The 16,707-nt window shown below is 41.8% G+C and overlaps 1 protein-coding gene across 1 annotated transcript in view; it reads left to right on the top strand.

Annotated features, from left to right (window-relative positions):
• LOC139760960 (uncharacterized) overlaps positions 1-16,707 on the top strand; it is a 368,653-nt gene that overhangs the window by 287,339 nt on the left and 64,607 nt on the right. The gene's annotated exons all lie outside the window — the stretch shown is intronic.

Below are 16,707 nucleotides of genomic sequence, written 5' to 3'. Positions count from 1 at the left end.
TCTCCCTCCCACTTATAAATTTTTTATGTAAATCTCCTTTTTAAACCAGGAAATTCCCCCAATCACCCGTCCTTTTCAGCACAAAATCTAAAAAACTCTTCCCATTTCCTTTTAACAACACTGAACCCCCCCAGAAACCCCAAATTTTTTTCCCCAACTGCCAAATTATTTTCATTCAAATAAACCCAAAAAATTAAAAAAAAAAAACCCGGGTTTTGTGCATCAAAACCCAAAAACCCCACTCATTCACTGCCCCCAAAAACCCTTTGGCCCTCATGATCTTTTTTTCTCTTTCCCGGGCATAGGCACCAAAAATTTAACCCATCCTCCCCACCCAACTTTCTTTAAACCCAAATAAATCTAAAATTTAAACTTTCTTACACTTTACAATACCCCCCCCAACTTTTTTTTCAGGAGTAGGGGTTACCCCTTTCCCCTTTGCTTTTTGGGTCCTCTCACAACCCCTGACTTTACTCCCAAAACATTCCAAACCCCCACCCCCCCTTTTTAAACCCTTTAGCTCTTTTCACCCCAAAACCAAAAACCCATCCGGGTTCCTTTTTCCTAAAACAAACTACCTATCTCCCCCTTTTTTTAAATTTTGGGTTAACCCACACAATTTAGACCCCCCAAATCAAAACCCTTCGAGGGGGTTTAGCACCCCCCGCGTGCCCTCCTTTTCTTTTTCCCCTTTTTAGAAATTTTAAAAATGTATACCACATCTCCAATTCACTCTATTCCTTGCACACCTTTCATCCTCCTGCATGTTCAGGCCCCGATCACTCAAAATCTTTTTCACTCCATCTTTCCACCTCCAATTTGGTCTCTCACTTCTCCTTGTCCCCTCCACTTCTGACACATATATCCTCTTGGTCAATCTTTCCCCACTCATTCTCTCCATGTTCCCAAACCATTTCAAAACACCCTCTTCTGCTCTCTCAACCACACTCTTTTTATTTCCACACATCTCCCTCACCCTTACATTACTTACTCGATCAAACCACATCACACCACACATTGTCCTCAAACATCTCATTTCCAGCATATCCACCCTCCTGCATACAACTCTATCCATAGCCCACGCCTCGCAACCATACAACATTGTTGGAACCACTATTCCTTCAAACATACCCATTTTTGCTTTCCGAGATAATGTTCTCGACTTCCAAACATTCTTCAAGGCTCCCAGAATTTTCGCCCCCTCCCCCACCCTATGATTCACTTCCGCTTTCATGGTTCCATCAGCTGCCAGATCCACTCCCAGATATCTAAAACACTTCACTTCCTCCAGTTTTTCTCCATTCAAACTTACCTCCCAATTGACTTGACCCTCAACCCTACTGTACCTAATAACCTTGCTCTTATTCACATTTACTCTTAACTTTCTTCTTTCACACACTTTAACAAACTCAATCACCAGCTTCTGCAGTTTCTTACATGAATAGTCCACCAGCGCTGTATCATCAGCGAACAATAACTGCCTCATTTCCCAAGCTCTTTCATCCACAACAGACTGCATACTTACCCCTCTTTCCAAAACTCTTTCATTCACCTCCCTAACAACCCCATCCATAAACAATTTAAACAACCATGGAGACATCACACACCCCTGCTGCAAACCTACATTCACTGAGAACCAATCACTTTCCTCTCTTCCTACACGTACACATGCCTTACATCCTCGATAAAAACTTTTCACTGCTTCTAACAACTTGCCTCCCACAACATATATTCTTAATGCCTTCCACAGAGCATCTCTATCAACTCTATCATATGCTTTCTCCAGATCCATAAATGCTACATACAAATCCATTGGTTTTCTAAGTATTTCTCACATACATTCTTCAAAGCAAACACCTGATCCACACATCCTCTACCACTTCTGAAACCACACTGCTCTTCCCCAATCTGATGCTCTGTACATGCCTTCACCCTATCAATCAATACCCACCCATATAATTTACCAGGAATACTCAACAAACTTATACCTCTGTAATTTGAGCACTCATTCTTATCCCCTTTGCCTTTGTACAATGGCACTATGCAAGCATTCCGCCAATCCTCAGGCACCTCACCATGAATCATACATACATTAAAAATCCTTACCAACCAGTCAACAATACAGTCACCGCATTTTTTAATAAATTCCACTGCAATACCATCCAAACCTGCTGCTTTGCCGGCTTTCATCTTCCGTAAAGCTTTTACTACCTCTTCTCTGTTTACCAAATCATTTTCCCTAACCCTCTCACTTTGCACACCACCTCGACCAAGACACCCCACATCTGCCACTCTATCATCAAACACATTCAACAAACCTTCAAAATACTCACTCCATCTCCTCCTCACATCACCACTACTTGTTATCACCTCCCCATTACCCCCCTTCACTGAAGTTTCCATTTGCTCCCTTGTCTTACGCACTTTATTTACCTCATTCCAAAACATCTTTTTATTCTCCCTGAAATTTAATGATACTCTCTCACCCCAACTCTCATTTGCCCTCTTTTTCACCTCTTGCACCTTTCTCTTGACCTCCTGCCTCTTTCTTCTATACCTCTCCCACTCATTTGCATTTTTTCCCTGCAAAAATCGTTCAAATGCCTCTCTCTTCTCTTTCACTAATAATCTTACTTCTTCATTCCACCACTCATTACCTTTTCTAATCAACCCACCTCCAACGCTTCTCATGCCACAAGCATCTTTTGCGCAAGCCACACTGCTTCCCTAAATACATTCCATTCCTCCCCCACTCCCCTTACCTCCTTTGTTCTCACCTTTTTCCATTCTGTACTCAGTCTCTCCTGGTACTTCCTCACACAAGTCTCCTTCCCAAGCTCACTTACTCTCACCACTCTCTTCACCCCAACATTCTCCCTTCTTTTCTGAAAACCCCCACAAATCTTCACCTTTGCTTCCACAAGATAATGATCAGACATCCCTCCAGTTGCACCTCTCAGCACATTAACATCCAAAAGTCTCTCTTTCGTGCGTCTATCAATTAACACGTAATCCAATAACGCTCTCTGGCCGTCTCTCCTACTTACATACGTATACTTATGTATATCTCGCTTTTTAAACCAGGTATTCCCAATCACCAGTCCTTTTTCAGCACATATATCTACAAGCTCTTCACCATTTGCATTAACAACACTGAACACTCCATGTATACCAATTATTCCCTCAACTGCCACATTACTCACCTTTGCATTCAAATCACCTATTACTATAACCCGATCTTGTGCATCAAAACCACTAACACACTCATTCAGCTGCTCCCAAAACACTTGCCTCTCATGATCTTTCTTCTCATGCCCAGGTGCATATGCACCAATAATCACCCATCTCTCTCCATCAACTGTCAGTTTTACCCATATCAATCTAGAATTTACTTTCTTACACTCTATCACATACTCCCACAACTGATTCAGGAGTAGTGCTACTCCTTCCCTTGCTCTTGTCCTCTCACTAACCCCTGACTTTACTCCCAAGACATTCCTAAACCACTCTTCCCCTTTACCCTTTAGCTTCGTTTCACTCCGAGCCAAAACATCCAGGTTCCTTTCCTCAAACATACTACCTATCTCTCCTTTTTTCACATCTTGGTTACATCCACACACATTTAGACACCCCAGTCTGAGCCTTCGAGGAGGATGAGCACTCCCCGCGTGACTCCTTCTGTTTCCCATTTTAGAAAGTTAAATAATACAAGGAGGGGAGGATTTCTGGTCCCCCGTTCCCGTCCCCTCAAGTCGCCTTCTACGACACGCGAGGAATGCGTGGGAAGTATTCTTTCACCCCTATCCCCAGGGATAATATACATATATATGCATATATATATATATAGATACAAATACATACGCACATATACACACATACACACATATGCATATATATACATATGAAAAATGTAAGAAGTAATTTAGAAAACTGAAACTTCTAGTTTGAAATGAAACATATATGTTTAAGGATGGGGTTGTTAGGGAGGTGAATGCAAGAGTTTTGGAAAGAGGGGCAAGTATGAAGTCTGTTGGGGATGAGAGAGCTTGGGAAGTGAGTCAGTTGTTGTTCGCTGATGATACAGCGCTGGTGGCTGATTCATGTGAGAAACTGCAGAAGCTGGTGACTGAGTTTGGTAAAGTGTGTGAAAGAAGAAAGTTAAGAGTAAATGTGAATAAGAGCAAGGTTATTAGGTACAGTAGGGTTGAGGGTCAAGTCAATTGGGAGGTGAGTTTGAATGGAGAAAAACTGGAGGAAGTGAAGTGTTTTAGATATCTGGGAGTGGATCTGGCAGCGGATGGAACCATGGAAGCGGAAGTGGATCATAGGGTGGGGGAGGGGGCGAAAATTCTGGGAGCCTTGAAGAATGTGTGGAACTCGAGAACATTATCTCGGAAAGCAAAAATGGGTATGTTTGAAGGAATAGTGGTTCCAACAATGTTGTATGGTTGCGAGGCGTGGACTATGGATAGAGTTGTGCGCAGGAGGATGGATGTGCTGGAAATGAGATGTTTGAGGACAATCTGTGGTGTGATGTGTTTTGATCGAGTAAGTAACGTAAGGGTAAGAGAGACGTGTGGAAATAAAAAGAGCGTGGTTGAGAGAGCAGAAGAGGGTATTTTGAAATGGTTTGGTCACATGGAGAGAATGAGTGAGGAAAGATTGACCAAGAGGATATATGTGTCGGAGGTGGAGGGAACGAGGAGAAGAGGGAGACCAAATTGGAGGTGGAAAGATGGAGTGAAAAAGATTTTGTGTGATCGGGGCCTGAACATACAGGAGGGTGAAAGGAGGGCAAGGAATAGAGTGAATTGGAGCGATGTGGTATACCGGGGTTGACGTGCTGTCAGTGGATTGAATCAAGGCATGTGAAGCGTCTGGGGTAAACCATGGAAAGCTGTGTAGGTATGTATATTTGCGTGTGTGGACGTAAGTATATACATGTGTATGGGGGTGGGTTGGGCCATTTCTTTCGTCTGTTTCCTTGCGCTACCTCGCAAACGCGGGAGACAGCGACAAAGCAAAAAAAAGAAAAAAAAAAAAAATATATATATATATATATATATATATATATATATATATATTAAACCAAGATGTGAAAAAAGGAGACATAGGTAGTATGTTTGAGGAAAGCAACCTGGATGTTTTGGCTCTGAGTGAAACGAAGCTCAAGGGTTAAGGGGAAGAGTGGTTTGGGAATGTCTTCGGAGTAAAGTCAGGGGTTAGTGAGGGGACAAGAGCAAGGGAAGGAGTAGCAGTACTCCTGAAACAGGAGTTGTGGGAGTATGTGATAGAATGTAAGAAAGAAAATTCTCGATTGATATGGGTAAAACTGAAAGTTGATGGAGAGAGATGGGTGATTATTGGTGCATATGCACCTGGGCATGAGAAGAAAGATCATGAGAGGCAAGTGTTTTGGGAGCAGATGAATGAGTGTGTTAGTGGTTTTGATGCACGAGACCGGGTTATAGTGATGGGTGATTTGAATGCAAAGGTGAGTAATGTGGCAGTTGAGGGAATAATTGGTATACATGAGGTGTTCAGTGTTGTAAATGGAAATGGTAAAGAGCTTGTAGATTTATGTGCTGAAAAAGGACTGGTGATTGGGAATACCTGGTTTAAAAAGCGAGATATACATAAGTACACGTATGTAAGTAGGAGAGACGGCCAGAGAGCGTTATTGGATTACATGTTAACTGACAGGCGCGCGAAAGAGAGACTCTTGGATGTTAATGTGCTGAGAGGTGCAACTGGAGGGATGTCTGATCATTATCTTGTGGAGGCTAAGGTGAAGAATTGTATGGGTTTTCAGAAAAGAAGAGTGAATGTTGGGGTGAAGAGGGTGGTGAGAGTAAGTGAGCTTGGGAAGGAGACTTGTGTGAGAAAGTACCAGGAGAGACTGAGTACAGAATGGAAAAAGGTAAGAACAATGGAAGTAAGGGGAGTGGAGGAGGAATGGGATGTATTTAGGGAATCAGTGATGGATTGCGCAAAAGATGCTTGTGGCATGAGAAGCGTTGGAGGTGGGTTGATTAGAAAGGGTAGTGAGTGGTGGGATGAAGAAGTAAGAGTATTAGTGAAAGAGAAGAGAGAGGCATTTGGACAATTTTTGCTGGGAAAAAATGCAATTGAGTAGGAGATGTATAAAAGAAAGAGACAGGAGGTCAAGAGAAAGGTGCAAGCGGTGAAAAAGAGGGCAAATGAGAGTTGGGGTGAGAGAGTATCATTAAATCTTATGGAGAATAAAAAGATGTTCTGGAAGGAGGTAAATAAAGTGCGTAAGACAAGGGAGCAAATGGGAACTTCAGTGAAGGGCGCAAATGGGGAGGTGATAACAAGTAGTGGTGATGTGAGAAGGAGATGGAGTGAGTATTTTGAAGGTTTGTTGAATGTATTTGATGATAGAGTGGCAGATATAGGGTGTTTTGGTCGAGGTGGTGTGCAAAGTGAAAGGGTTAGGGAAAATGAGTTGGTAAACAGAGAAGAGGTAGTAAAAGCTTTGCGGAAGATGAAAGCCGGCAAGGCAGCAGGTTTGGATGGTATTGCAGTGGAATTTATTAAAAAAGGGGTTGACTGATTATTGACTGGTTGGTAAGGTTATTTAATGTATGTATGACTCATGGTGAGATGCGTGAGGATTGGCAGAATGCGTGCATAGTGCCATCGTACAAAGGCAAAGGGGATAAGAGTGAGTGCTCAAATTTCAGAGGTATAAGTTTGTTGAGTATTCCTGGTAAATTATATGGGAGGGTATTGCTTGAGAGGGTGAAAGCATGTACAGAGCATCAGATTGGGGAAGAGCAGTGTGGTTTCAGAAGTGGTAGAGGATGTGTGGATCAGGTGTTTGCTTTGAAGAATGTATGTGAGAAATACTTAGAAAAACAAATGGATTTGTATGTAGCATTTATGGATCTGGAGAAGGCATATGATAGAGTTGATAGAGATGCTCTGTGGAAGGTATTAAGAATATATGGTGTGGGATGCAAGTTGTTAGAAGCAGTGAAAAGTTTTTATCGAGGATGTAAAGCATGTGTACGTGTAGGAAGAGAAGAAAGTGATTGGTTCTCAGTGAATGTAGGTTTGTGGCAGGGGTGTGTGATGTCTCCATGGTTGTTTAATTTGTTTATGGATGGGGTTGTTAGGGAGGTGAATGCAAGATTTTTGGAAAGAGGGGCAAGTATGAAGTCTGTTGTGGATGAGAGAGCTTGGGAAGTGAGTCAGTTGTTGTTCGCTGATGACACAGCGCTGGTGGCTGATTCATGTGAGAAACTGCAGAAGCTGGTGACTCAGTTTGATAAAGTGTGTGAAAGAAGAAAGTTAAGAGTAAATGTGAATAAGAGCAAGGTTATTAGGTACAGTAGGGTTGAGGGTCAAGTCAATTGGGAGGTAAGTTTGAATGGAGAAAAACTGGAGGAAGTAAAGTGTTTTAGATATCATGGAGTGGATCTGGCAGCGGATGGAACCATGGAAGCGGAAGTGGATCATAGTGTGGGGGAGGGGGCGAAAATCCTGGGAGCCTTGAAGAATGTGTGGAAGTCGAGAACATTATCTCGGAAAGCAAAAATGGGTATGTTTGAAGGAATAGTGGTTCCAACAATGTTGTATGGTTGCGAGACGTGGGCTATGGATAGAGTTGTGCGCAGGAGGGTGGATGTGCTGGAAGTAGATGTTTCAGGACAATGTGTTGTGTGAGGTGGTTTGATCGAGTAAGTAACGTAAGGATAAGAGAGATGTGTGGAAATAAAAAGAGCGTGGTTGAGAGAGCAGAAGAGGGTGTTTTGAAATGGTTTGGGCACATGGAGAGAATGAGTGAGGAAAGATTGACCAAGAGGATATATGTGTCGGAGGTGGAGGGAACGAGGAGAAGTGGGAGACCAAATTGGAGGTGGAAAGATGGAGTGAAAAAGATTTTGTGTGATCGGGGCCTGAACATGCAGGAGGGTGAAAGGAGGGCAAGGAATAGAGTGAATTGGATCGATGTGGTATACCGTGGTTGACGTGCTGTCAGTGGATTGAATCAGGGCATGTGAAGCGTCTGGGGTAAACCATGGAAAGCTGTGTAGGTATGTATATTTGCGTGTGTGGATGTGTATGTATATACAAGTGTATGGGGGTGGGTTGGGCCATTTCTTTCGTCTGTTTCCTTGCGCAACCTCGGAAACGCGGGAGACAGCGACAAAAAAAAAAAAAATATATATATATATATATATATATATATATATATATATATATATATATATATATATATATATATATATATATATATATATATATATATATATATATATATATATATATATATATATGTATATATATATAAATATATATATATATATATATATATATATATATATATATATATATATATATATATATATATATATATATATATATATTATCCCTGGGGATAGGGGAGAAAGAATACTTCCCACGTATTCCCTGCGTGTCGTAGGAGGCGACTAAAAGGGGAGGGAGGGGGGGGCTGGAAATCCTCCCCTCTCGTTTTTCTTTTTTTTTTTTTTTTTTTTCCAAAAGAAGGAACAGAGAATTGGGCCAGGTGAGGGTATTCCCTCAAGGCCCAGTCCTCTGTTCTTAACGCTACCTCGCTAATGCGGGAAATGGCGAATAGTTTGAAAGAAAGAAGAATATATATATATATATATTTAGACATCCCAATCTGAGCCTTCGGGGAGGATGAGCACTCCCCGCGTGACTCCTTCTGTTTCCTCTTTTAGAAAGTTAAAATGCAAGGAGTGGAGGGTTTCTAGCCCCCCGCTCCCGTCCCTTTTAGTCGCCTTCTACGACACGTGAGGAATGCTTGGGAAGTATTCTTTCTCCCCTATCCCCAGGGATAGGTGGAAAGATGGAGTGAAAAAGATTTTGAGTGATCGGGGCCCGAGCATGCAGGAGTGTGAAAGGCGTGCAAGGAATAGAGTGAATTGGAACGATGTGCTATACCGGGGTCGACAGGCCGTCAATGGATTGAACCAGGGCATTTGAAGCGTCTGGGGTAAACCATGGAAAGTTGTGTGGGGCCTGGATGTGGAAAGGGAACTGTGGTTTCGGTGCATTATTACATGACAGCTAGAGATTGAGTGTGAACGAATGTGGCCATTGTTGTCTTTCTAGCGCTACCTCGCGCACAGGAGGGGGGAGGAGGTTGTTATTTCATGTGTGGCGAGGTGGTGATGGGAATGAATAAAGGCAGACAGTATGTATTATGTACATGTGTATATATGTATATGTCTGTGTATGTATATATATGTATACGTTGAGATGTATAGGTATGTATATTTGCATGTGTGGACGTGTATGTATGTACATGTGTATGGGGGTGGGTTTGGCCATTCTTTTGTCTGTTTCCTTGCGCTACCTCGCTAACGCGGGAGACAGCGACAAAGGTATTAAGAATATATGGTGTGGGAGGAAAGTTGTTAGAAGCAGTGAAAAGTTTTTATCGAGGATGTAAGGCATGTGTACGTGTAGGAAGAGAGGAAAGTGATTGGTTCTCAGTGAATGTAGGTTTGCGGCAGGGGTGTGTGATGTCTCCATGGTTGTTTAATTTGTTTATGGATGGGGTTGTTAGGGAGGTAAATGCAAGAGTTTTGGAAAGAGGGGCAAGTATGAAGTCTGTTGGGGATGAGAGAGCTTGGGAACTGAGTCAGTTGTTGTTCGCTGATGATACAGCGCTGGTGGCTGATTCATGTGAGAAACTGCAGAAGCTGGTGACTGAGTTTGGAAAAGTGTGTGGAAGAAGAAAGTTAAGAGTAAATGTGAATAAGAGCAAGGTTATTAGGTACAGTAGGGTTGAGGGTCAAGTCAATTGGGAGGTGAGCTTGAATGGAGAAAAACTGGAGGAAGTGAAGTGTTTTAGATATCTGGGAGTGGATCTGGCAGCGGATGGAACCATGGAAGCGGAAGTGGATCATAGGGTGGGGGAGGGGGCGAAAATCCTGGGGGCCTTGAAGAATGTATGGAAGTCGAGAACATTATCTCGGAAAGCAAAAATGGGTATGTTTGAAGGAATAGTGCTTCCAACAATGTTGTATGGTTGCGAGGCGTGGGCTATGGATAGAGTTGTGCGCAGGAGGATGGATGTGCTGGAAATGAGATGTTTGAGGACAATGTGTGGTGTGAGGTGGTTTGATCGAGTGAGTAACGTAAGGGTAAGAGAGATGTGTGGAAATAAAAAGAGCGTGGTTGAGAGAGCAGAAGAGGGTGTTTTGAAGTGGTTTGGGCACATGGAGAGGATGAGTGAGGAAAGATTGACCAAGAGGATATATGTGTCGGAGGTGGAGGGAACAAGGAGAAGAGGGAGACCAAATTGGAGGTGGAAAGATGGAGTGAAAAAGATTTTGTGTGATCGGGGCCTGAACATGCAGGAGGGTGAAAGGAGGGCAAGGAATAGAGTGAATTGGAGCGATGTGGTATACCGGGGTTGACGTGCTGTCAGTGGATTGAAGCAAGGCATGTGAAGCGTCTGGGGTAAACCATGGAAAGCTGTGTAGGTATGTATATTTGCGTGTGTGGACGTATGTATATACATGTGTATGGGGGGGGGGGGGTTGGGCCATTTCTTTCGTCTGTTTCCTTGCGCTACCTCGCAAACGCGGGAGACAGCGACAAAGTATAATAAAAAAAAGATATAATATATATATATATATATATATATATATATATATATATATATATATATATATATATATATATATATATATATATATATATATATATATATGCAGGAAATGTGATCTTAAGGTTCTATGACTTAGCCTTTATTTTATTGACTTATGTACATACATTTCCATGATCATATTCCATCACGTAACTTTCCTCTGGTGATGTACAATGTTCTAGTCTGTGTGTCACTTCTGGCAGCACAGCTGGAAGCCTTCAGCTGTGAACTGATCGAGTTTCGCTTTCATATTATCATGGTTGGTTGGAACGCCATCAAATCTTCCACCTTTCCGTTTCATTTTGATTTTTGGGAAACAGAAAAAGATATCGCATGGAGGGTTTGGTATAACACGAATATTTTTTTAAGCCAGAAATTCTTGAATGGAAAGAGCGGTGTATGGGGGAAGTCTAGTCATGATGCTGAAACCATGGACCATTTTCCAACAGCTGTTGCCGGTCCGTTGCTCCCCGGGATTCGAACCCAGGCAGACCCTGACCTCAGGTAGGCCTATATGTGACTCATAGTCAGTGACCACTATACCACGAAGGTGTTAGCGAGCGATACCAATATCTTTAGAAAAGTAATGATGTAGGTGTGGGAGATAAGTGTTATCATTGGCGTTTCACTACCTTTTAACCACATATAATACCACTTCTTATCTCTATATTGCTGGTGAACGCTAATAAGAGCATCACAGTTCGTGATGTGAGATACATGGGCACTGTTATAAGCTGTACCCATGACACTTTCCTCGTCAAACAAGCAGTGTAGTCATGCAAGCCGTCCACAGCGCATGATACTTTCCTACCGTCAGTGTCTGGCGTGAAGCTGCAAATTATATTTGTCCAGCCACGACCAGCAGCGGGAGCCGTCTGGGACCAGCTGTTACATGTGTAAACATTTGGTTTTTAATAACGTTTCCGAGAAGATGAATTTGATACGAACGTCTACGATGCTTTCATTATTATCTTTTCATTTATAGAGAACCATATATCAGAGCAAGCTTTCCTCTGCGCATGTGTGCCACTGGTAACACCACTCAGCCTTCCCAGACGACGTCTCCCAGAACTTCAGACGAGCTCTTTGTTGTAGAATGGCGGCCTTGTGTCCAGGCTGCTCTTACGGTGTGGTGTGTTGTCTGCCATCATCACTCACCCTGAGACAGACACGGAATTCTCAACCTCATAAAGCGTTTAAGTCTTGGGAGGCAAGAGCTGACACAAGCTTTGACCAGCGTCAAGAGATATCCACTTAGATTGATGACCTCAGTGTTTCTCTGTGGTACTTTAAGTAGCGTGGTGGAACGATGGTGGGAGCTTGCCACACTATGTGGTGGGGGGATGGTGGGAGCTGGCCACACTATATGGTGGAGGGATGGTGGGAGCTTGCCACACTAGTGTGGCGGGGGGATGGTGGGAGCTGGCCACACTATATGGTGGAGGGATGGTGGGAGCTTGCCACACTAGTGTGGTGGAGGGATGGTGGGAGCTTGCCACACTAGTGTGGTGGAGGGATGGTGGGAGCTTGCCACACTAGTGTGGTGGAGGGATGGATATCAGCAGTTTACCACAATGTTTCAACCCAATATTTTCGTGTGTCTACAAATCCTTCCCACATATCATTATGTGACCACAAACCTCGAGGATGTCATTATGTGACCACAAACCTCGAGTGTGCCATTTCTCACTAAAGTGTGGTTGATTGACGCAGTCTTATGTATGAAAGTTGATGTTATCGCAAGATTCCTGCATCTCCCTGGCCACAAGTTCGAGCAGAAGGGTCATTTATTTTCCCAGAACAGACCAAGCCCTGGACTCTCAGTGATGACTGTACAATCAGTTTTCCTCAAACATTGGAAAAGAAATGTATTGGAATCTTGATGAACGACACAACTTCTCCTCTGTTGTGTAAGTGAATTAACCCACGATGAAATTGGCGCAGGGAAAGTTTAGTATTATGTTTAGGAACTTGTACAAGACTTGTTGACTCAGATTCACACACACACACACACACACACACACACACACACACACACACACACACACAAGTAAGATGTTTCAACCTACAAAGAGGATCGCTTGAGGATTGCATGATACATCTGAGATTTCCAACCTCAGTTGCGCTACCGGTGGGTCACTATGTGAAAATCCTTCAGAACTTTTCATTTCCATCACGTGCCTTAATTAGCATGCCCGAGTTACGAGGAAGCCACATACCACTGCTCAACATTTTCTATCTTCTCTTAAAAGTTGAAGCAACGTTGACATCAATCTAGTCGGCTGATAGTTTGTGTGGAGATTAAAACCCCATTCTTTCCAAGTCACTGCGCGGAAGTTATCGTCCAATTAGCTTAATGTCTGTAGTTGGTAAACTTGTGGAAACCATCATTCCAGAGAGAGTTGTAAATCATTTACAAGACCGCTACTTGATAAAGGATTCTCAGCACAGTTGCGACGAAATCGTACATGTCTGACAAATTTGCTCTATTTCTTCTTTGATATATATCAATGTCTATTATGAGAGTAAAGCATGTGACTTCATTTATCTACATTTTCAAAGAGCTTTCGATAAGGTTCCGCATCTAAGGTTACTGGCGGAAATTAGCTTCTATGACACTGATGGGACCACTTGGGTGATCAGGAAACCGGTTATGTGGCTGTAAACACAGAGTCGTGGTCACTGGTCAAACATCAGAATAGTTAGACGTAACAAGTGGTGTGCCTCAAGGATCTGTCTTAGGACCGGTTCAGTTTCTCACCGTATAGTGATGATACTAATAATGAGCTGCATTCTAAGTTATCAAAATTTCCAGATGACGTTAAGTTGGAAAATGAATCTACAAATGAACTTGTATGGCTGCAGCTTGGCACTGACAGATACACTAACAGACTGAACTCGTGGGTGGTAAATCAATTTCGATAACGATAATTGCAAAAGTTTTGAATGTCTGTCGTAAATCTGGAAAATTAAGTTACAGCGGGAATTGTTTTGAACTGCAAAAGGTAAATGAGGAAAAAGACTTGGGTGTTATAATCTCTGGTGACCTAACATCAAGTAAGTAGTGTGGAGAAGCAGTGAAAAGGCAGAACAAGATTCTTCAATTCATAAGAAGAGTACTTTCGAGTTTAAGTCTCGGGAAATCATTCTTACTCTTTACAATTATTCTATCCTCATCGATTATATTATGTCAGTTTTGGTCACCCTTCTTGAAAGAAGGCATAGAATATAGAAACAAAATCCATGAGAGCCAACTACACGACTTGAATCTATTTAACTTGGAAAAGATAACGTTAAGAAGTGATGTAATACAGGTAGTCGATGATTAATCAAAGGCTTGGATTATCTAGAACTGATAAACTACTTAAGAGTTTAGTTCGTCTGATTTCACTCGCAGTTATGGATACAAACTTGTGGCCAAACGTTTTATATCAAATGAGGCGAAATATTTTTTTTCTTCAAGAGATTGTTAACATATGGAATGATGTGCTAAATATGGTGGTTGAAAGCAGTACTATATACATAGTACACATGAGGGGGGAGGGGGATGTTATTCCATGTGTGGCGAGGTGGCGAAGGGAATGAATAATAGGCAGACAGTGTATATTGTGTGCATGTGTATATATGTAGGTGTCTGTATGTGTATATATATGTGTACATTAAGATGTATGGGTATGTATATTTGCGTGTGTGGACGTGTATGTATATACATGTGTATGGGGGTGGGTTGGGCCATTTTCTTTCGTCTGTTTCCTTGCGCTACCTCGCAAACGGGGGAGAAAGCGACAAAGCAAAATAAAAAAAAAAGAAATTAAAAAATATATATATAGATATATACGTGTATATATATATATATATATATATATATATATATATATATATATATATATATATATATATATATATATATATATATATATATATATATATACATATATATATATATATATATATATATATATATATATATATATATATATATATATATATATATATGTATATATATATATATATATATATATATATATATATATATATATATATATATATATATATATATATATATATATATATATATATATATACAGCGCTGGTGGCTGATTCATGTGAGAAACTGCAGAAGCTGGTGACTGAGTTTGGTAAAGTGTGTGAAAGAAGAAAGTTAAGAGTAAATGTGAATAAGAGCAAGGTTATTAGGTACAGTAGGGTTGTGGGTCAAGTCAATTGGGAGGTGAGTTTGAATGGAGAAAAACTGGAGGAAGTGAAGTGTTTTAGATATCTGGGAGTGGATCTGGCAGCGGATGGAAACATGGAAGCGGAAGTGGATCATAGGGTGGGGGAGGGGGCGAAAATTCTGGGAGCCTTGAAGAATGTGTGGAAGTCGAGAACATTATCTCGGAAAGCAAAAATGGGTATGTTTGAAGGAATAGTGGTTCCAACAATGTTGTATGGTTGCGAGGCGTGGACTATGGATAGAGTTGTGCGCAGGAGGATGGATGTGCTGGAAATGAGATGTTTGAGGACAATGTGTGGTGTGAGGTGGTTTGATCGAGTAAGTAACGTAAGGGTAAGAGAGATGTGTGGAAATAAAAAGAGCGTGGTTGAGAGAGCAGAAGAGGGTGTTTTGAAATGGTTTGGTCACATGGAGAGAATGAGTGAGGAAAGATTGACCAAGAGGATATATGTGTCGGAGGTGGAGGGAACGAGGAGAAGAGGGAGACCAAATTGGAGGTGGAAAGATGGAGTGAAAAAGATTTTGTGTGATCGGGGCCTGAACATGCAGGAGGGTGAAAGGAGGGCAAGGAATAGAGTGAATTGGAGCGATGTGGTATACCGGGGTTGACGTGCTGTCAGTGGATTGAATCAAGGCATGTGAAACGTCTGGGGTAAACCATGGAAAGCTGTGTAGGTATGTATATTTGCGTGTGTAGACGTATGTATATACATGTGTATGGGGGTGGGTTGGGCCATTTCTTTCGTCTGTTTCCTTGCGCTACCTCGCAAACGCGGGAGACAGCGACAAAGCAAAAAAAAAAAAAAAAAAAAAAAATATATATATATATATATATATATATATATATATATATATATATATATATATATATATATATATATATATATATATATATATATATATATATATATATATATATATATATATATACGTTTTAGAACAAACTTATCAAAAATATCGTTTCGAGTCCACGACTTACATTATTTGCGCTTCCTCAGCCACACTGACAGTTTGCACGTTTTTCTCCTTGAATTATCTGTATATCTTGTGACTTTTATAAGCCACACAAATCTGTGAGTTTCTGGTATCATCCGCTAAGACAAAGAGACTCGCAGGGACCCAGTGGTCTATTGTTGTCTGATTTCCTCCTCCAGTTCGTTTCTAAAAACGTTATTGCGCTGTAAATAAGTTAGTGTTTCCAGCAACTGTGGAGATAACTAAAACACAAGAGAGTTTATTGTTGACAAAATCACAACAAACTTGGGCTCCTCAGCTAACAACAGAGGAGGAGGAAAAAGGCTTTTCGACTGAAGCCTCTGAGCAACTTCGACATCTGAGTTGGCAAAGTTGAGTCGCCAACGGGATTAAAAAAGAGAAAGAAAGGCCCGAGATGTGTGTGTGTGTGTGTGTGTGTGTGTGTGTGTGTGTGTGTGTGTGTGTGTGTCTCCTGCAGCAGGTCTGGCCAGGGTGCTTACCGAGTTCTCTATCGGATGGTGAGCGATCAAACCCCGATCACTGGATGTCTGTCGACCAGACTAACCCAAGGATTGTCTCTCCGAGGGTGATGATGACCTTGTCGCTGTATATAAGGTCTGTCCTTTATTTCCTGTTTATATTTCCTCCCTCTCACCTGACGTTTAAAGTCAAAGGTCACCTCATCGTTTCCAGGGGTCGTCCGTGTCGTGCTCAGGGGTCGTACCATCATCTTCAAGGGTCGTAGGATCATGCTGGGGGAGGTTAGAACTGCCTCATTGCCACTTGTCTCAATAATTTAGCCGCGGATCCTCACTATACTCTG

This window comes from Panulirus ornatus, chromosome 38, assembly GCF_036320965.1.
Source record: "Panulirus ornatus isolate Po-2019 chromosome 38, ASM3632096v1, whole genome shotgun sequence".
Classification (NCBI taxonomy): domain Eukaryota; kingdom Metazoa; phylum Arthropoda; class Malacostraca; order Decapoda; family Palinuridae; genus Panulirus; species Panulirus ornatus.
Note: the sequence above shows the minus strand (reverse complement) of the source record. Positions and strands in the feature narration are given on the sequence as shown.